General features: G+C 42.3%; 1 pseudogene; it reads left to right on the top strand.

Moving 5' to 3' along the window:
- The first annotated feature begins 1,130 nt into the window (after positions 1-1,130).
- Positions 1,131-22,654, top strand: part of LOC141182621 (uncharacterized) — a 35,037-nt pseudogene continuing 13,513 nt past the window's right edge.

Genomic DNA, 22,654 nt, shown 5'->3' with positions numbered 1-22,654 from the left:
AATGCCCCCATTATGCCTCTTATGCAGGATGTATGATGCCCCCCACACAGTGTAATGCCCCCATTATGCCCCTTATGCAGGATGTATGATGCCCCCACACAGTGTAATGCCCCCATTATGCCCCTTATGCAGGATGTATGATGCCCCACACAGTGTAATGCCCCCATTATGCCCCTTATGCAGTATGTATGAAGCCCCCCACACAGGATAATGTTCCCCCAGTAGCGCCTGAGGTCCTGTAGTTCGAATAATCCCTCTGGAGTTGGTTTTCCCTCTGCCTGCTCCCCTACATGTATACCCTCGAGCCTGTATACATGCATGTAGGGGAGCAGGCCTTACTAGATATCGAGGCTTTGTACAGTAATATACCGCATGAGGATGGTATCAGAGGAGTAAGATATTTCCTGAAATCGAGATCAATAGAGTGTAGCAGACATAATGACTTCATGGAGGATCTTCTAAAATTCGCTATTACTCATAACTTCTTTCTTTTTGACAGGAAGTACTTCCACCATCTCAGGGGTACTGCGATGGGGAGCCCCTGTGCACCCTCACATGCTAAAGTATTCCTGAGCTGGTAGGAGGAAACTACAATATTCAGGGATGATCATAAGTGGTGGCATCCATATATTGGGGTATGATATAGATATATTGACTACATTTTTATCATCTGGTCAGGGACGAGTGAACAATCTTTTGAATTTGTCAGAGAACTCAATATCCATAGAGTGGGCCTTAGATTTATATCAGAGTTTAATTATTACCAGCTGCCTTTCCTGGATGTACTAATCAAGAAGGATTGCAATGGGACCCTAGGAACACTCATCTATCATAAACCTTCAAGCACTAATAAACTATTGAAGTGGGATAGCAACCACCCCATCCTCATAAAAAGAATACCCAAGGGCCAGTTTTTACAGTTGGGTACTGCTCTAATGTCACAGATTTTAATATACTGGCAATAGACCTGACCATCAGATTCAGGGAAATAGGGTACTCATGGTACATTTTGGATTCCACATCATCGTTTGCAGAAAAATGGGAGAGACAGACACTCCTCCACACCTAACCTAGAGACCAAGAAAAAGATTGGACAACACGAGTAAGAAAAACTTACAACCACCAGAGTGACTGTATCTTTCATATCCTCAGAAAACACTGGGATATACTTGTGGCTGATCCGGACCTGAGGGTCCTGTGGGATCTACTCCCACAATAACTTTCAGAAACGGTCAGACAATTAGGGACCATTTAGTGCATAGTTACTGTCAGGGAAATATTGAGAAAGTATTAACAATTTCTCTCTGTCCCTGAAACCCCTCTTCATCCCTCCCTTATCCACCATTTGTCACCAGAGGAGAGCTGACACTCCAGCTGTTGGTATGCAAAAAACAGTACAAGAAGTTCAGTAACCTATTCTACTTAACATACAAATGCATCTCCTCTTAGCACAGACCTGGGATAGATTGACACCTTCCAGCATAGGGGCAGAGATGGAAGGAAAGAGGAAATGACTCGTTTAGGCTCAAAAGGGGTTTAACAAAGACTGCAGAATCTTCGAAATAACTAAAGTTTCATAATTCTCAAAATGAAGGGACCCATATTTTTAGTGACAGGGTCAGCTTGGGAATGATATGGATATTTTCCTGTCTCTGTAGGTCCCTCTGGGGGGCTGTGGCGCAAAAGTCCCAAAATAACAGATCGCAGCTATACCGTGTGAGGTCTCTTGAGAAAGGTAAAATCATAACGGAAAAAATTGTATCACTTTCGGGCCTCTACGATCAACCCACAATAAGTTATCACAAAAAACAGATATCTAATAAAGATATGAAGGCTGGAGACCAGCCCCCGTAATGTCATCCCAGGGGGTGTGTGGGCCGGTCTTTCACTTCAGCATAAAAGAATCTGCTGAGGTTGGAGTAGTATTCATTGCGGGAGTATATATTTATTATAGCAACGGATCTTGCTCGATAACAGTCAAATCAAGCTTAGTGTCTCCCCTTCACCTATATTGAATTGTCTCAGCGATCATTATAGTAAGTCTTCTTTAATCCTGTTTATTTTGTGTAACTACTTATGTATTGTATTGTCCACTTTTGTAAAATCTTGTATATTTTTCATAATACTGCCTCCCTTTTGGATTAAATATAAAATGTAATAATTCTTTTTCTTTTTTGATGTAATTGTTCCCTCCCCCGAAGCCATACGCTATTAGAACGCAGGCGTCCGCCCAGGCCTGTATTATATTTCAAATCTGGACGGCGGTGGCAACAATTTATATTAACCCCTTGAAAGCCTGAGGCGTATTAGAATGCCCCAGGCCATCACCCCCAGTCCAGTTAGGGCTCCGGCTGTGAGCCTGCATTCAACCGAGCACATGTCAGCTGATTCTTAAAGCCCATCGGTGACCCCGTCACATGATGGGTGGGCATGACAACCCTTGGTCTGCAGCAGACCCCAGTGGTTGTCATGTAATTATCACTATGAGAGCCACCTAGTGGTCGGCGCTCATAGCACAGGAGCATTTCTGCTACATAGAGGTGATCTGCTCATCACCTCTATGTAGCAGAGGCGATCGGACAGTTGCTGCTTCTAGTCTCCTATGGAGACTATAGAAGCAAGCAAAAAGTGTAAAAAAAAAAAAAAAAAAGTTTTTAAAAATATTAAAAAAATATAAAAGTTTAAATCACCTCCCTTTCGCCACAATCAAAATAAAATAATAAAAAAACCAACCCACATGCACATATTTGGTATTGCCGTGTTCAGAATCGCCCGATCTATCAATATAAAAAAAGAATTGATCCGAACGGTAAACGGCGTAACGAGAAAAAAATTCTAAACGCCAGAATTACGTTTTTTGGTCGCCGCAACATTGCAATAAAATGCAATAACGGGCGATGGAAACATCAGATCTACTCCAAAATGGTACTAATAAAAACGTCAGCTCGGTGCGCAAAAAATCAACCCTCACCCGGCCCCAGATCCCGAAAAATGGAGACACTACAAGTCTTGGAAAATGGTGCCTTTTTTTTTTTTTTAGCAAACTTTGGATTTTTTTTCACCACTTAAAAAAAAAAGAACCTATACATGTTTGGTGTCTACGAACTTGTAATGACCTGGAGAATAAGAAGGGCAGGTCAGTTTTAGCATTCAGTGAACGTGGTAAAAAAAAAAAAAAAAAACATCTGTGGTATTGCACTTTTTTTCCAATTTCATTGCGTTTGGATTTTTTTCCTGTATTCCCGTACACGATATGGTAAAACCAGTAATGTCGTTCAAAAGTACAACTCATCCCGCAAAAAATAAGCCCTCACATGACCATATTAAAAATAAAAACGCTATGGCTCTGGGAACAAGGGAAGCAAAAAGCGAAAATGCAAAAACGGAAAATCCCAGCCCAATTAACCCCTTAAGGACCCTATCGTGAAGCTGACAGTGACTGTACGGGGGCGTAGACACACATTCCATGCGTTGGAATCTGGAGGTGTGATGCCATGCGCTCAGTGGTCGCTTGCCGATACCTACGTAGTGGGTAGTCGGGATCGTATGCTCGCCACTCCCTGACGAAATCCGGACAGAGTAACGGCAACACTGAGATATTGTGTGATCTCCCTGGTGTCGTCACTGTGGAACCCTGACAATTTCTATAAAAAACCTGCACCCAAGGGGACTTGGCTAGATAGAGGAATCTACCGTTTCTTTAGATTTAGAGAACATTGTCCATTTAATTGGATGAGACCATGTAAATCTTTCTTGAGTTCCTCCATGCTTAAAATCTTTTTCTAGGGATTATTCAAACTGTAAATCCTCAGGACTAGTATATATGATCACACCTGCCCCTAGATTATGTAGGCAAGATCAATAGGGAGTCTAGGAGGAGGGTGGGGGAGCATTTGGGCAGTATACGCCATGGTTGGGACACCCCATTAGCGAGACATATGAACAGTGTACATTGAGATCAAACTGGAGACATCTCCTTTTGTATCATTGAGATGGTTAAACCCAATGTGAGAGGAGGTGATCACAATAGATGTATCCTCAAAAAGGAAAGTGAGTGGATTGTTAGACTGGATTTACGAGCCCCTAAGGCTATGTGCCCACGTTGCGGACCTGAAGCATATTTTTTACGCTTCTCCCTGGCGAGAAAATCGCATGCGGATATTACATGCGGTTTTCCCGCCAGGTAGAAGCGTTTGTGAGGCGTCTTTGCATGCATTTCCGCATGCGGGTTATCAAGCACTTCTCCAAGCATCACTTGGAAAAGTGCTTGACAACTTGTTCAGAATGGTAAAAAATAAAAAAATAAACTTTATACTCACCTTCTGATGCATTCTCTGCCCCGTCCGGAGGCTTGAGCGGCTCACGCTGTTGTGTGCAGGACCTGCGGTGACGTCATTGAGTCATGTGGTGGGTCACATGACTCAATGACGTGGCAGGTCCTTCAGACAACAGCGCGACGGAGGGAAAACATCAGAAGATAAGTATAAACTTTATTTTATTCTTTTTTTTACAGGTTCTTTGGTACCCAGGTCTGGATGAGAGTCTCCTCTCCTCCAGACTTGGGTACCATCCGCACATTGATTCCGCTGCGCTTCCGCAAAATTAATGAACATGCTGCGGATTTTTGACCGTAGCATATACGCTGCGGAAAAATCCGCAGCATGGGCATTGACATTGCGGAATGCCATTGGGGACCATGGGGTGCGGATATACATGCGTTTTTCAAGCGTTTACGCTGCGGAAATTCCGCAGCATATACGCTTGAAAAATGCTACGTGGGCACACAGCCTAAGGGACTGAATGAGCAAATTTCCTATGCCTGTTTTGTGTGAATACAGCCCCATTCTGGATTACATTTTTGGATTTTATACTCTACCCATTGCTACTCAGTTCCCTGTGAATGGGGTTCACATATTGTTGTACTTCATCGAGATATCTGAGCTTCTATATCAGAATTATTTCTTATCAGTTATATCCCACTTACACTATTTATTAATTAACAAGTGTGGTGTTCCTTGTGTATCTCTAGTTGTGCAATAGAGGTTAAATTTGACCATTTAGGAATATACTGTGGGCCATCATCCCATATTTTATGTAGTGATAAAGTAGATCTACATGCCTATTGCATGATGGGAGGATGTGCAATACTTGTTTTTAGTCTCCCATGACGCTGATCTCAGAGATAGAAAAATCCTATGTTGGTGGAATGCAATCCAATACCATTATGCGCTTCGGTGTGGAACGCTTGCTTCCGGACATGAGCATTCGAAGATAGTAGACTGTGATGCCCTTCGGCATGGAACGCACATGTCCGGGCACGTTTGAGCTTTCTGCCCGCCCGTTGTTTTGTGCTGAATTGTGGGGAGTACTTGAGAATTTATTTTTGTTCCTTCTGTGTTTAGTTGATCCCACTGATACATCAGATAAGTCCTCAGAGAATTATAATTAGAGGAACCCATGGACACATTAGGATTTGTGAAGCTGACCTCCGCTCTCCTCTATTTCCTTTGAATTTGTTGTGTGATCTGTATTTCAGAACAGTAGCTCTTGGTTTGTTTCATTTCCATGTGTAAATTGAATTTGACTCGTAGTCTTTGATATCTCTTTCAAACTTAGTTTTTTTGATGTCTGAGATCCATCCTCCAGACTTTGTAAATTCTTTTGCATATTTTGTTTGAGTTTTGTATCCAAAAAGTCTTCTACACTCGGCGGAAAACTTTCACTGAGTTTTTTTCAAGAAACAAATATCAAACGCAATGTGACTTGGTTATCCTTGGTTAGGTTTTTTTTTAATTTAGATTGTGAGCCCCAATGGGGACAGCGATGATAATGTATGTAAAGCTCTGCGGAATATGTTGGCGCTATATAAAAATAAAGAATATATATATATATATATATATATATATATATATATATATATATATATATATATATATATATATATATATATATATATAATATAATATAATGTGGACATACACCCTGTAAAGCATGCAACTATGTTAATAAAACCAACACATTTGAAGAAAACCTAACAGGACAGCGATTTGCAATACACAATTTCATCAATTCTACCACTATAGGGGTCATCTATTTAATAGAGTGTATAGAGAGTTAACTACAATATGTGGGATGGACGTCTGATCCACTAAAAAAATGTATTAGAAGACATTTATCTGATGCAATCAATCCCACAACATTAAACCAATCTGTGGTTTCAAGACACTTTTTACAAAATCATAAAGGGGATATCAGATCCTTCAGATATTAGGAATAGAAAAGTCTTATAAACCATTAAGAGGTGGAGATATGAAAAGAAAAATCTTAAATAGAAAGTCATATTGGATATTTAAATTACACACTAGAGCCCCACAGGGAATGAACATCAGACAGGATTAATATTACAGTACAATTGATTGTATTTGTCTTTGATTTCCAGTGATTTTATTGAATATCTCATGCATGAGTTGTATTTGTGTATATCTTTTTCTTCCATACAATACAGGGTTAAATTGTCTGAGAAGTACTCGGTAATCAATGGACACCCAGGCGTTGGAAAGGGAAGGATATAAAAGTATCACAGAGACTCACATGTTGTAAATCAGGAATAAGCATTGGTTTGGTATGTGGGCACTTGGTGGTATGCCATCACAACGGTTTTTATGAACTCACAATAAGGCTATGTGCCCACGTAGCAGATTTGATCCAGAGCGTTTTTGCCTCTCTCTGGCAGAAGAAAACACATGCAGATTTACATGCGTTTTTTCAGCTTTTTCGCATGCGTTTTTTCAAGCAGTTTTCCAAGCGATTTTGAGCATCACCTGGAAAAGTGCTTGACAAGTTGGTCACACTATATAAATCTAGTTAAAAAAAAGAATAAGAATGGTAAAAAATAAAAAAAAAAGATTATGCTCACCTTCCGATGTCTTCCCGATGTCATCTCTGCTGCGTCCGGTCTCTTGCAATGCTCGCGCTGTTGTGAAGGACCTGCGGTGACATCATTGAGCCATGTGATGGGTCACATGACTCAGTGACGTCATGGCAGTTCCTTCACAACAGCGCGAACATTGCAAGAGACCGGACGGCATGGACAAAACACCGGGATGACATCGGAAGGTGAGTATAATCTTTATTTTTTATTTTAAATTCTTTTATTTACAGATTCTATGGTACCTGAGTCTGGAGGAGAGTCTCCTCTCCTCTACATCCGGGTACCATCCGAACATTAAAACGCGCCAATTACGCAAGTACAGATGCAGTCTTGCGGTATTGGCGCGTTCTATTGCAAGTCAATGGCGGCGATTACGCTGCGTGTCCGCAAAATTAATGGACATGCTGCGTATTTTTGAGCGCAGCATAAACGCTGCGGAAAAATACGCAGCATGGGCATTGAAAGTGCAGATTTGCATTGGAGACCATGGGGGAAGGTTTACCAAGTGTTTCTCAAGCGTTTACGCTGCGGAAATTCTGCAGCATAAACGCTTGAAAAACGCATCGTGGGCACACAGCCTAAATGTGAGGTTTTAACAATATAGACAATGCTGGAGAATCCATCTATCCTCCTTGCTCTACTTGAACCTTGAAATGTCCCTGACCAGGGCGGCTCCATGCGGTGATCTTCAGACAAAGTGCATTGAATAAACAGTGAGTTGACCTCCCTCTCCATTTTCCCATTATATGCATGTTTTCCCTATAGTGATGAATATTTATTTTTGCTAAAACTGTGATATTTTCACTTTAAAACTTTTTTTTAACCTTTTTTATAAACTTTTTTAAACAACTCTCATTAGTGCGATCATACAACACAGAAGCCTCTGATTTCTCAGGTGATGCACTGTACTACTGTAGTGCCGTGTGTTATCACTACCTGTGCAATAGTAACGTCCCCATACACATGAGATAAGTGTTGACTGATCGGTCATTTGGCAGACGGTTATCTCCCCCGACTCCCCCATACACACAAATATTCCAGCTTTTCTGTGGTCTGTATGAGAGTTGCCTCTAGCCGAGGATTATCTACAGGAAGAACATACATTTTAGCCTCTGAAATTCAGGATGCCAGATCCTTCTCTGCCCTGACATTATCTGTTGGGAGGCCCCCAAAAACATTATATAGTTTATCAAACCCCCCCGAAATCAGTGCTTTCATGCAGCTTTAGTCTAATGTGTCTGGGGGCGTTAAAAGGTAATTTATTGATTGCCGCCTCTGGCCCGGCCTAATAGACTTTCATACATTGCAGGCCCAGACACCATTATTAGGCATTTAAGTATAGTAGGAACTAGGCAGCCCCATACTATCGAGTACTTGGGGGAGGAAGGGCATTCAGCCGAACTCTGTCAAACCTTCTTAGATGCCATGTTTGCTTTTTGCAGGAGCAAGTGGTTAAACTGCCAGGGATTTTATTGCAGCCGCAACTGTGCCATCCCTGTGATGTACATCTATGTTCTGGTGCCCAAAAGAATTCATATAAGAACAAACACAAATGTTTAACATGTTAAAAAATGACAATGTGTCTTCTGCTTTTTGCATGTTTTTTTTTTTACAAGAATTGTTGGTGACCGTTTTCTTTTGAAACTTTTTAATATCTGCTTTTTTTCTGTTTTTTTTTTTTTCTTGTAATATAGGAAAGCCTAAGGCCAGAAGTAAACCCCATAATACACTATACATGTAGACTTCAGTATCAAATCATTTCTGTCTGCGGTGTTTGTGCAAACAAAACAGCTTTTATAAAAGCCTCAAACTTATGTGTGTGAATCAGACATGAGATCGAACTTGATAGAAGATTACAGTCTGGGGAAGACAGGAAACTTTCATATAGACGGCCAGTGGTGCAGTAGTCAGTGACGGACTCTGGCCAAATATAGTTTTAGAGCCGTAGTAGAAGATGTTGCCTCATCATGACGTAGTTATTTCTCATGTCACTTGTAATGAATATCTCCTGCAGTATTGCTAATTCCAATTCCATTGTCGGAAAATGAGACGAGAATTAGCTTTATGGAAGGTGTCATGAACTCACAAAGAGACGACACCGGGGAGATCACATAATCTCTCACCATTGTCGTCACTCTGTAGGGATATGTGTATATGCCCCCGTACGGTCACTGTCAGCTTCACGATAACCTAATTATTATTGTTCGCTGCCACCACCGTCCAGATTTGAAATATAATACAGGCCTGAACGGACGCCTGCGGTCTGGTAGGGTATATGGCTTCGGGGGAGGGAACGATTACAGAGCAAAAGAAACAGGACTATTACATTTTATATTTAATCCAAAAGGAAGGCAGTGTTATGAAAAATATACAAGGATTTTACAAAGGGGACAATACAGTACAGAATATACAGTTACACAATATAAACAGGATTAAAGAAGACTTACGTAATAGATCGCAGAGACAATTCCGTTTAGCTGGAGGGGGGCGCCCCACTTATGAATTTGACTGTTATCAAACAAGATCCGTTTATTATAGTCTCTATACCCCCCTGGCAATGAATACTCATCCATCCTCCTTGGATTCTTTTATGCCTAAGGGGAGACCTGCCCACACAGCACCTGGGATGACATTAAGGGGGCTGGCTCTACAACTTTTTCTATTATGAATTTAGCTTCCTTTAGAGACCACACATGACATAGTTGTGGTCTGTTATTTTGTTACTTTTGCACCCCAGCTACCCGGAGGGGCTCACAGCTATGAAAAAATAAGCATATTGTTCCTTGGCTGACCCTGCCACTAAAAACATGGGTCCCATTATTAGCGGAGTTATGGAACTTACAATATTCCATATTTCGTATCAGCTCTGGACATCCTGGAGTTTGTGTTAAACCCCTTTGAAGCCTAAATGAGTTTTCCTTCAATCTCTGCCCCTGCTGGAAGGTGTCAACCTATCCCAGGTCTGTGCTAAGGGGAGATGCATTCCTATGTTAAGTGGTCAGTAGTACCTTTTGTGCTGCATTTGTCTACAAGTGACTTCTGCTGTGTGTGTTAAATTGCATGGAAACTGTTGGTTTGGTCCAAATGGTGGATAAGGGAGGGGTGAGAAAGAAGAGGGGTTTGGGAGAAATTGTTAATATTTTCTCAATATTTCCCTGACAGTGAGTCTATGAGAAACGTATTCAGCGGCAGACTCCGAAGGAAGAAACTGCTTGTTGTCTGTGGCCTAAAATATATAGGTTTTATTACTAGATGTAAAGAAAAAACTAAATACTGTCAAATAATAAATCTCCTTATATGCTTCCCATCGTTATCTCCAATAGCTGTATTATTGCACAGGATTTTTATGATGTTTCATTGGCTTATCTTCTTCTCATTCAGGTCACTACAATATCAGATCCTCTCAGTGAAGATCTTCTGTATAACAAAATTTTCCTGATTTACCCATCAAAGATGGATATGGACAGAGGCAAGATGGTGGAGAGGATATTACACCTCACCCTAGAGATCCTCTTCCGGCTTACTGGAGAGGTGAGAGATTCTGATGACATCACATTTAATTATTCTTATATACGGGAATAACAGGTGAACAGAACTGGAGAGGTGAGGACTCTGGAAATGTCTGTAGTGAGATTTATTAATGTGTCTCTCCATAACCAGAGATTAATCACGAGGCCTCCACCTCACCCCCTAATACATGAGGACATCAATGACCAGAAGATCCTAGAACTTACCTACAAGATGATTGAGCTGCTGACTGGAGAGGTGACACTGCTGGGAATGCTGGGACATTATACAGTAACGCTATGAAGGGATCGGGGGGGATGACGGTATCATTGTATGTGTCAGGTTCCTATAAGATGTCAGGATGTCGCCGTCTATTTCTCTATGGAGTAGTGGGAGTATTTAGAAGGACACAAAGATCTGTACAAGGACGTCATGATGGAGGTTCCCCAGCCCCTCACATCACCAGGTAATAGACAGGACTAAATACACACGGCCTATAATTATCTGTATGTAAAGAATGAATTCAGTCCCTGTATGTGTTTCCTCCAGGTCTATCCAGTAAGAGGACAACATCACAGAGATGTCCCCGTCCTCTTCTTCCACAGAACTGTAAACAAGAAGATCCCAATGTTCCTCAGGATCATCAGGTAGATGGAGAGAAGGTGTCATGAGATCTCCCCTATGATGTGTAGACAGCTGTGAAGGTCTTGTGTTCAGTCTTGTTTTATCCACCAGTATTATATGTTTTATACTTGTGTAATGAGAACGGTGGAGATGGCAGGATTAGAGCTGATCATAGATGTGACTTCTCCATCTGTTTTTGACTTTTATAATATTTGTTTCAGGGTGAAAATCTGACCCATATTAATACAACAGAGACATATGTGAGGGGTGATGAGCGGTGTAAAGAGGAGATTCCTACATATGACTACCCAGGTGAGTAGTAACCACTAAATGCAGAGAAGTCAGATTCTTCTAAGTCACCGGCTGTGGCTGCTTTATCGGTGGTGTAGTCCGGCCGTATCACAATCGTGTGATCACCATTTTGCTGCTGGAGCATAACATTCTCCTCCGTCCGAAAATGTTCAATTTACTTTGGGAAATTGTGAAAGCCCTTTTCTATAGAACTTACAACCTGGAGGATCCACCTACCCCCTGGGATTAGAAGACTCTGGCCGTTACCTGCCCAGGTCTGTAAACTACAAAACCAAATGACAGCGTACGTAGAATGTGCTGACAAATTAGAAAATCACTTGAAGAAAAATATCATGATGGGCCTCTAAGAGAAAGCGGAGGGTAATGATGCTGTTGGCTTCCTAGAACCCTGATATCTTATTGAATGAATCTACCTTCTCTCCCTTCTGTGCTGCTGAATGTCCTCATATGGTCCCTACAAGACCAGGTCGAGTCTTTCTGGCCAAACTTCACTATATGTTCTACAACATTAAATGTGCAGTGAGGCCAAGTGTGAATTCCTGTACAATAACAGCAGAGTTTCCCTTTATCCTGACTTTTCAATTTATTTTAAAACCAACTAACTTCAAACAGGATAGTGATAAACTATACAGAAAACATTACACCTGTGCCATGATATATCTCTAAGCTGTGCGTGGCTGACGGCTGTAATATACATTTATTCACGCCTGCAGGAGATGTGGTGGCATGGCTCGAGCCCTGGTTTCGTGGATTCACTTCACGTCATAAATTCCATTATGTTTTCAATCCTAAGAAATTCAGATTACTGCACAATCTCTCCTGAAATGGGGGCACTAATACTTTCTCTACTCTTCTGGTCAGGGCTCATTATTGCTCCAATGGTCCACCATAAATGAGTGTGACTCCAGTTTAGTGTTGGATTTCTCCCCTCATACATACGTTGTTGTTGGGGATGTTACATGTTTTTATATTCTTTCTTTTTTTTACAAGTTCATTCTGTATGATAGTTTCATTGTGGTTGGATCGGCCGGCCTCACTTATGTGAGTCTGTAACTCCCTGGTAGTCTTTCAGAAAGATCTCCATTGCGTCTTCCAAATGCCCGAGATCTAAATTTAAGACACCTCAGCTCTGCCATATTAAAAAAGTTCACTTTAAATGTCTAATATTTCTTCTTGGCACTCATCTGACAGAAAATATTGTCCCTTACGATAGTTTAGGTTGCCAAGAGCCACCGAGCCCCATACTCTAATTACCCCAGAGAGGTTTCACCACTAGTTACTCATTTTTCTCTGATGAAGACTGTTGAGTTTGATCATTTCAATAGATTTTTTATTGTGTATAGTCACTGTTTTTGACTTTGTAATCCTCTGATTTAACCCCTTCCCGCAGCCAGTTTTGTGTTTCTAAACAGGCCCCATTTTTCAAATCACTTTACGTGGTGATAACTTTGGAATTCTTCACAAAGGATAATAGGAAACAAATGGACCTTACAAATTATTTTCCAACTTCTTTTGAATCTGACAATGCCCTATATATGGTTGTACACTACTGTCTGGGCACATGGCAGGTTAAGAAGGGAAGAAGCGCCATTTAGCTATTAGGAATGCAGATCTTGCTGGAATAGTTTGCAGACACAATGTATTGGGGGGCGCTGTTCATGGTCACCTGGAAGCTCAAAAGATGGCCACCACGAACAGGCTTGCCTTATCTAACCCGTTTACAGATTTCACAAATTAATAATAATAATATTTTTTTTTATTTTTATAGCGCCAACATATTCCGCGCACTTTACAAATATTAGGGGGGATTTATACAGACAATACAGAATAAGCATATCTCATATTGAAAGGAGTGAGGGCCCTGCTCACAAGCTTACAGTCTATGAGGAAATGGGGGAGACACAAAAGGTAGAATGTACATATATTGTATAATGCAGCCTTGATATACTAAATAGGATAAATAATAATACATGGACTGGTCGCCTGCCAGTATGTGTACAGTCCTGACCGAGGCTATTATGTGCATGGTTGGTATGAACCTGAACTTGAACAAGATTTTAATATGGGGGAAAACTGGGGCGGACAACTGGGATGGACAGATAGTGTGTAGAGGCGATACGCCACTCTAAAGAAATGGGTTTTTAGGGTCCACTTGAAACTGTGGGTATTGGGAATTAATCGAACTGTCCTGGGTAGTGCATTTCAAAGAATTGGCGCAGCACGCGAGAAATCTTGGAGACGGGAGTGGGAAGTTCGGATTATGGAGGATTTTAGTTTTAAGTCACTGGCAGAACGGAGGCCACGTGTAGGGTGGTAGACTGATGTAGGGGGGTACTGAAGCATGGAGCACTTTGTGGGTATGCGTGGTAAGTTTAAATTGAACTCTATATTGGATGGGTAACCAATGCAATGACTGGCACAGGGAAGAGGCATCGGTGTAGCGGTTGGCGAGGAATATGATCCTGGCTGCTGCGTTAAGGACTGATTGGAGAGGGGCGAGTTTAGTAAGAGGGAGCCCGATAAGTAGAGAGTTGCAGTAGTCCAGACGAGAATGAATAAGAGCTGCAGTAAGAGTTTTTGCCGAGTCAAAGGTGAGAAAAGTCCTGATTCTTGAGGTTTTTGAGGTGTAGATGACATGAACGAGCGAGTGATTTGATGTGAGAAGTGAAGGAAAGATCTGAGTCAAAAATGACCCCAAGACAGCGGGCTTGTTGCTGGGGAGTAATGGTTGAGCCACAAACGGAAATGGCAATTTCGGGCATAGATAGGTTAGTGGAGGGAGGAAATATGAGTAGTTCAGTTTCGGACAGATTCAGTTTTAGACAGAGGGAGGACATAAATTACTTCATAAATTTACGTCATAAACACAAATTACTTTGCTCATCACCCTTTAACCCCTCTACATGGATCTGGACTTACACAGAGACCCCTAGGCTTGGGCCACGGAGTTACCTGCTGTTCTGTGGAGTGAGATGGGAAGAAGAATAGTCAGGTAGCCGGGTCAGAACCAAAAGGATAGAGAAAATACAAACTCAGAAGACACAAGAGTAGTCAGTAAATGGGCCGGGGTCACAACAGGAAACAAATACACAAGCTGGGAGCTGAGCACAGAGGACTGAACCAGAGGAGAACAAGGCTGTATCTGGCAGCTTCCGGCAATATGCTTCTGTGGAAGTGAGGTTCAAAGGACCCCAACCCTTTGCTTATCCCTTGCCAAATTAACTTATTCAAGTGTATACGTGAAGCTTTGATGTCGGACAGACAGAGTCAGATACTGAACTTCTCTTGAAGAGAGATGGCGCAGAAAGAGGTGTTTATTATTCCAGCATAATATATATATATTCAGTATAAAGGAAGGTCCCAATAGGGTGTCGCCCTGAGGCAATTGAGCAATCACAGTAGTCTCTGGCCCATGGTATAGATAAGTCTCATTATGTTGTCCTATGGGGTTAAGTGTTCCCCCCACCAGATATTCTCCTCATTCGTCAGGATATTCTCTTGGGAGGTGTCATGTTGAATCCTTTGTCTTGTCTCCTTGTAAACAATTTGAAAGTCCACTTTTATAACCAGCTCCAACTAATCCTTTCAGGATATTTATATATATACACGAGTGCAGATATCTAATATATATATCAAGGTTTTCATAATATATATTAAAGTGAGGGTATATATGACTAAATGATATCCAATATAACAGATATATGCAAAACAAGATTCATAACATATAACAGAATATAAGTATAGATATTTTGTATACATCAGAGTTTCATATAATGTTTTTTAGTAGATTTTGGAATCTTATCTTTAACAGTCCCCCCTAAAAAACATTTTTGAAACCCTTCATCAGACCCCCTCTCTGCTTAGCACTTGTAGGAATACATAGCAACAATTTCACACAAAAGAATCTAGAGGTTACATTTAATAATATAAATTCTAGATATAACTAAATGAATACGGCTTTCACCACTCCCTTCTCCTTTGGCTGTGGGTGAACGCTCCAGCCGAAGTGCAAACACACAGACCCGCCCACGTACTTCTCCGCCCCTAGTGGGAGGAGCCAGCCGAGGCCAGATTCCCCAGACAAGCCTGTCCGCTACACTGCCGGATGGACCCGAACACACACACACCACCACAAACAAGGGAACTATACAGCTGCCACAATCAAGTGTTAAGGCCCCTTCACACATAACAAGATCGCCAGCGAAATCGCTACTGCGTGACGGGGCCTTTAAACTTATTACTTAAGACTGACTGTTTAATCTGGATTGTTGTCAAAGATTCTTCTGTCCAGTTATTAGTTTCCTCATCAGTCATTACCATTATAGGATCCACAGTTTTTATATTAATTTCCGTATACAAGGAACAACGCAACATGCCATCATCGCTAGTATAATCATTATTACAAGAATCGCCATCCCCACCTGAACTAACCATTTCTGCCAGCCACTCATCCATGAGAAATACTGGTCCCATGGATCCTTGATCCCTGAATTTTCTTTAAATTCTTCTGATAAACTAGTAAGTTTCTTTAGAGCAATTGTTACTTTGCCTGTAGGGCCAACATTATCTGGAATATAGGTACAACAAGAGTCCCCGAACATCTTACATACGCCCCCTTCTTCTGAGTAATTGCTACCTGAGACTCGGGATTCTGAGCACTCACAAAAACAATGCAGTAAAGGATATACAGTCTCATGGCTGTGCTGGTGCTGGGGTCTTCTTGCAATGTGAAGCGTGGATCCAAGTGGCCTTCCCTTCGACTTTGACTGTTGTAGGTGTCACCAAGATCACTTGGAATGGGCCCTCGTATCTGGAAGGACTTCCGGACGTGCTTCTTAACGACCACCCAGTCTCCAGGTTTGATTGAGTGAGTATGCTCGTCACTGTCAGGATCTGGGATAGAAGACTGCAGTATGTGTTATTGCAAGTTCTTTGGACAATTGTATTACATAGTTAACAATGGTATCTTGGGGGAAATACCCTCCCAACCTTGGGGCTCCTCCAAACAAAATCTCATAGGGAATCAGTTTGTGTTGGCCTGTCGGGGAGTTTCTGATTGAGTACAGGGCAATGGGAAGACCGTCTGGCCAGGGAATTTGTGTCTCCTGATTAATCTTCAACAATTTGGACTTTAAAGTACCATTCAGTCTCTCAACCTTTCCACTACTTTTGGGATTGTAAGGCGTATGAAGACTTAAGCTAGTTCCTACCATACTCCACAGATCCCTGTAGAGTTGGGCCGTGAATGCTGGTCCCTGGTCACTTTCTACTACTTCTGGTACCCCAAACCTACACACAACCTCTGTCATCAGTTTCTTCGCTCTGGTGCGGGCTGTCATGTTAGTGACTGGGTAGGCCTCAGGCCAACCTGAAAACATATCCACTATTACCAGAACATATTCATATTTCCCTACTTTGGGCATCTGAATATGGTCAACTTGGATTCTCTGAAATGGGTATAGTGGTTTTGCCAGATGTTTTGGTGGAGTCTTCCCTGTTTTTCCTGGATTACAAGTTGCACAGACCAAGCAGGCCGGCTGTGGTTGCTTTTTCGATGGTGTAGTCCGGCCGTATCACAATTGTGTGATCACCATTTTGCCTCGAGACCACAACATTCTCCTTCTCCAAAAACTATTCAAATGACTTTGGGCATCGAAAGCCCTTTTCTACAGAAATAAGAGCCTGGAAGATCCATCTACCCCCTGGAATTAGAAGACACTGACCGTTACCTGCCCAGATCTGTAAATGACAAAGCCAAAAGACAGCATACGTAGAATATGCTGACAAGTTTGCCCACTGACAAAGACATGAACAGTCTATAATTTTAAGGGTAGGTAAATTTTAACATTGAGAAATAGAATATCCAAAAAAAATCAAGAAAATCACATTGTATAAATTAGATAAATGTATTTGCATTTTCAGTGAGAAATAAGTATTTGATCCCCTACAAACCATTATGAGTTCTGGTTCCTACAGACCAGTTAGACGCTTCTAATCAACTCGTTACCTGCATTAAAGACAGGTGTCTTACATAGCCACCTGTATAAAAGACTCCTGTCTACAGACTCAATTAATCAGTCAGACTCTAACCTCTACAACATCGGCAAGACCAAAGAGCTGTCTAAGGATGTCAGGGACAAGATCATAGACCTGCACAAAGCTGGAATGGGCTACAAAACTATAAGTAAGATGCTGGGTGAGAAGGAGACAACTGTTGATGCAATAGTAAGAAAATGGAAGAAATACAAAATGACTGTCAGTCGACATCGATGTGGGGCACCATGCAAAATCTCACCTCGTGGGGTATCCTTGATCATGAGGAAGGTGAGAGATTAGCCTAAAACTACATGGGGGGAACTTGTTAATGATCTCAAGCAGCTGGGACCACAGTCACCAAGAAAACCATTGGTAACACATTACACCTTAAAGGTTTAAAATCCTACAGTGCCCACAAGATCCCCCTGCTCAAGAAGGCACATGTGCAGGCCCTTCTGAAGTTTGCCAATGAACACCTGGATGCTTTTGTGAGTTATTGGGAGAAGGTGCTGTGGTCAGATGAAACAAAAATTGAGCTCTTTGGCATTAACTCAACTCACCGTGTTTGGTGGAAGAGAAATGCTGCCTGTGACCCAAAGAACACCATCCCCACTGTCAAGCATGGAGGTTGAAACATTATGTTTTGGGGGTGTTTCTCTGCTAAGGGCACAGAACTACTTCACCGCATCAATGGGAGAATGGATGGAGCCAAGTACCGTAAAATTCTGAGTGACAACCTCCTTCCCTCTGCCAGGACATTAAAAATGTGTCGTGGCTGGGTCTTCCAGCAAGACAATGACCCAAAACATAGAGCCAAGGCAACAAAGGAGTGGCTCAAAAAGAAGCACATTAAGGTCATGGAGTGGCCTAGCCAGTCTCCAGACCTTAATCCCATAGAAAACTTATGGAGGGAGTTGAAGCTCCGAGTTGCCAAGTGACCGCCTCAAAATCTGAATGATTTAGAGATGATCTGCAAAGAGGAGTGGACCAAAATTCCTCCTGACATGTGCGCAACCCTCATCATCAACTACAAAAAGCATCTGACTGCTGTGCTTGCCAACAAGGGTTTTGCCACCAAGTATTAAGTGTTGTTTGCCAGAGGGATCAAATACTTATTTCTCACTGCAAAATGCAAATAAATTTATCTAATTTATACAATGTGATTTTCTTGATTTGTTTTTGGATATTCTATCTCTCAATGATAAAATTAACCTACCCTTAAAATTATAGACTGTTCATGTCTTTGTCAGTGGGCAAACTTACAAAAAGAGCAAGGGATCAAATAATTATTTTCTTCACTGTATATCTGCACTGGTTTTAGTGAATAAAAAGGAATAGACTAGGAGTTTATAGAATATACATTTATTTAGATGGTAAAACTTCTGATTAAAATACTGGAATCTATTGTAAAAATAGAGTACATGGGTGCTTCTCTGTTCACGTTCGGTCAGGCCTTTGTTTATGGGAGTGTGTGGAAAGACTGACGGTTCCTATAGGGCAGTGCTGGCGAACCTATGGCACGTGTGCCAGAGGAGGTACGCAGAGCCCTCCCTAAGGGCACGCGCGCCATCGCCTCAGCACTAGCGCTCCAGGACCGGGCCCGGAGGGTGAGTAGCTCGCCGACGTCAGCCCCTACTTCAGCTAGATGTAAGTTCTAGGACGCACATCTAGCTGAAGTGTATTGCAGCGCACAAAGTTACCAGGCCTGTGTGCTGCAATACATGCTGCAGCTGACGTTTGCGTACATGCGACTGAGCGCATAGCAGTGACGTCGTCATGTACCCCTGTCGCTTGGACGCTGGTCAGCTGCCGGTTTCAGAAGGTGAGGGGTGCCAGCAGGATGGGGACACATATACAAGAATGGGGAATATACCAGCATGGGGGCACATATACAAGAATGGGGAATATACCAGCATGGGGGCACATATACAAGAATGGGGAATATACCAGCATGGGGGCACATATACAAGAATGGGGAATATAACAAGATGGGGGCACATATACAAGAATGGGGAATATACTAGGATGGGGAATATACCAGGATGGGGGCACATATACAAGAATGGGGAATATACCAGGATGGGGAATATAACAGGATGGGGGCACATATACAAGAATGGGGAATATACCAGCATGGGGGCACATACACAAGAATGGGGAATATGCCAGGATGGGGGCACATATACAAGAATGGGGAATATACCAGGATAGGGGCACATATACAAGAATGGGGAAGATACCAGGATGGGGAGTATACCAGGATGGGGGCACATATACAAAAATGGGGAATATACCAGGATGGGGGCACATATACAGGAATGGGGAATATACCAGGATGGAGGCACATATACAAGAATGGGGAATATACCAGGATGGGGAGTATACCAGGATGGTGGCACATATACAAGAATGGCGAATATACCAGGATGGTGGCACATATACAAGAATGGTGAATATACCAGGATGGGGGCACATATACAAGAATGGGAAATATACCAGGATGGGGAATATACCAGGATGGGGGCACATATACAGGAAGGGGGAATATACCAAGATGGGGAATATAACAGGATGGTGGCACATATACAAGGATTGGGCAATATATCAGGATGGGGGCATGTATACAAGAATGGGGAAGATACCAGGATGGGGAGTATACCAGGATGGGGGCACATATACAAAAATGGGGAATATACCAGGATGGGGGCACATATACAGGAATGGGGAATATACCAGGATGGAGGCACATATACAAGAATGGGGAATATACCAGGATGGGGAGTATACCAGGATGGTGGCACATATACAAGAATGGCGAATATACCAGGATGGTGGCACATATACAAGAATGGTGAATATACCAGGATGGGGGCACATATACAAGAATGGGAAATATACCAGGATGGGGAATATACCAGGATGGGGGCACATATACAGGAAGGGGGAATATACCAAGATGGGGAATATAACAGGATGGTGGCACATATACAAGGATTGGGCAATATATCAGGATGGGGGCATGTATACAAGAATGGGGAAGATACCAGGATGGGGAGTATACCAGGATGAGGACACATATACAAAAATGGGGAATATACCAGGATGGGGGCACATATACAAGAATGGGGGCACATATACCAGGATGGGGAGTATACAAGGATGGAGGCACATAAACAAGAATGGGGAATATACCAGGATGGGGAGTATACCAAGATGGGGGCACATATACAAGAAAGGAGAATATACCAGGATGGGGGCACATATACAGGAATGGGGTATATACCAGGATGGGGGCACATTTACAGGAATGGGGAATATACCAGGATGGGGAATATATTATGATGGGGGCACGTATACAAGGATGGGGAGTATACCAGGATGAGGACATATATACAAGAATGGGGAATATACCAGGATGGGGAGTATACCAGGATGGGGGCACATATACAAGAATGGCGACTATACCAGGATGAGGGAACATATACAAGAATGGGAAATATACCAGGACGGAGGCACATATAGAGGAATGGGGAATATACCAGAATGGGAGCACATATACAGGAATGGGGAGTATACCAAGATGGGGAGTATACCAGGATGGGGGCACATATACTGTTAAGGGAGGGCAATAACCCTTCACGGTTGACCAAGTGAGTATCAAATTATTATGTTGATTGCAATCCACAGAAAACCAAACGGAGGCAATGCTCTGTATGGGAGGATTCAAAGAATCTCTGATCCCGTTTATTTTGCTTAGCATTTTATATTGTTTTGAGTTTATTAATGTCCAATCACCTACAGCCATACTACAGTACTACAGGCTTGAGCCAATGTTAGTGCAATTATTACGGAAACACATATATGGTCATATTATCATCGTTAGTTAGAAGCACGCTGGAAATTTACACGGTCAATCCTGGCCTAGACTAGTTAGATAACAGAAGCAGGTGTCTGACAAAATGTTCTCTTGATAAAAAGTTAGTGTGAGAAAGTTCCATGTAAAGCATGAGAAAAGATGGAAAGAATGTATGTTATGCAAGGAGTGATAATAACATGATTTTGAAACAAGCAGACAAAATGGAGTTGCTATAGCATGAATATCAATATGTCCTTTACAATGCAAGAATGGCGAATATACCAGGATGGGAGATATACCCGGATGGGGGCACATATACAAGAATGGGGAATATACCAGGATGGGGAATATACCCGGATGGGGGCACATATACAAGAATGGGGAATATACCAGGTTGGGGGCACATATACAAGAATGGCGAATATACCAGGATGGGGGCACATATACAAGAATGGGGAATATACCAAGATGGGGAATATACCAGGATGGGGGCACATATGCAAGAATGGGGAATATACCAGGATGGGGAATATAACAGGATGGGGGCACATATACAAGGATTGGGGAATATATCAGGATGGGGGCACATATACAAGGATTGGGTAATATATCAGGATGGGGGCACATATACAAGGATTGGGGAATATATCAGGATGGGGGCACATATACAAGGATTGGGTAATATATCAGGATGGGGGCATGTGTACAAGGATGGGGAGTATACCAGGATGGGGACACATATACAAGGATGGGGAATATACCAAGATGGGGACACATATACAAGAATGGGGAATATAACAGGATGGGGAGTATACCAGGATGGGGGCACATATACAAGAATGGGGAATATACCAGGATGGGGGCACATATACAGGAATGGGGAATATACCAGGATGGGGGCACATATACAAGAATGGGGAGTATACCAGGATGGGGAATATACCAGGATGGGGGGCACATATACAAGAATGGCGAATATACCAGGATGGGGGCACATATACAAGAATGGGAAATATACCAGGATGGGGAATATACCAGGATGGGGGCACATATACAGGAAGGGGGAATATACCAAGATGGGGAATATACCAAGATGGGGCACATATACAAGAATCGGGAATATAACAGGATGGGGGCACATATACTTGGATTGGGGAATATATCTGGATGGGGGCACGTATATAAGGATGGGAAGTATACCAGGATGAGGACACATATACAAGGATGGGGAATATACCAGGATGGGGGCACATATACAGGAATGGGGAATATACCAGGATGGGGGCACATATACAAAAATGGGGAATATACCAGGATGGGGGAACATATACAGGAATGGGGTATATACCAGGATGGGGGCACAAATACAGGAATGGGGTATATACCAG

This window comes from Phyllobates terribilis, unplaced genomic scaffold (genome assembly GCF_046119375.1).
Source record: "Phyllobates terribilis strain yellow unplaced genomic scaffold, ASM4611937v1 Scaffold_35__1_contigs__length_13245226, whole genome shotgun sequence".
Lineage (NCBI taxonomy): Eukaryota > Metazoa > Chordata > Amphibia > Anura > Dendrobatidae > Phyllobates > Phyllobates terribilis.
The sequence above is the reverse complement of the archived record's forward strand: the minus strand, read 5'-3'. Positions and strand labels throughout refer to the sequence as shown.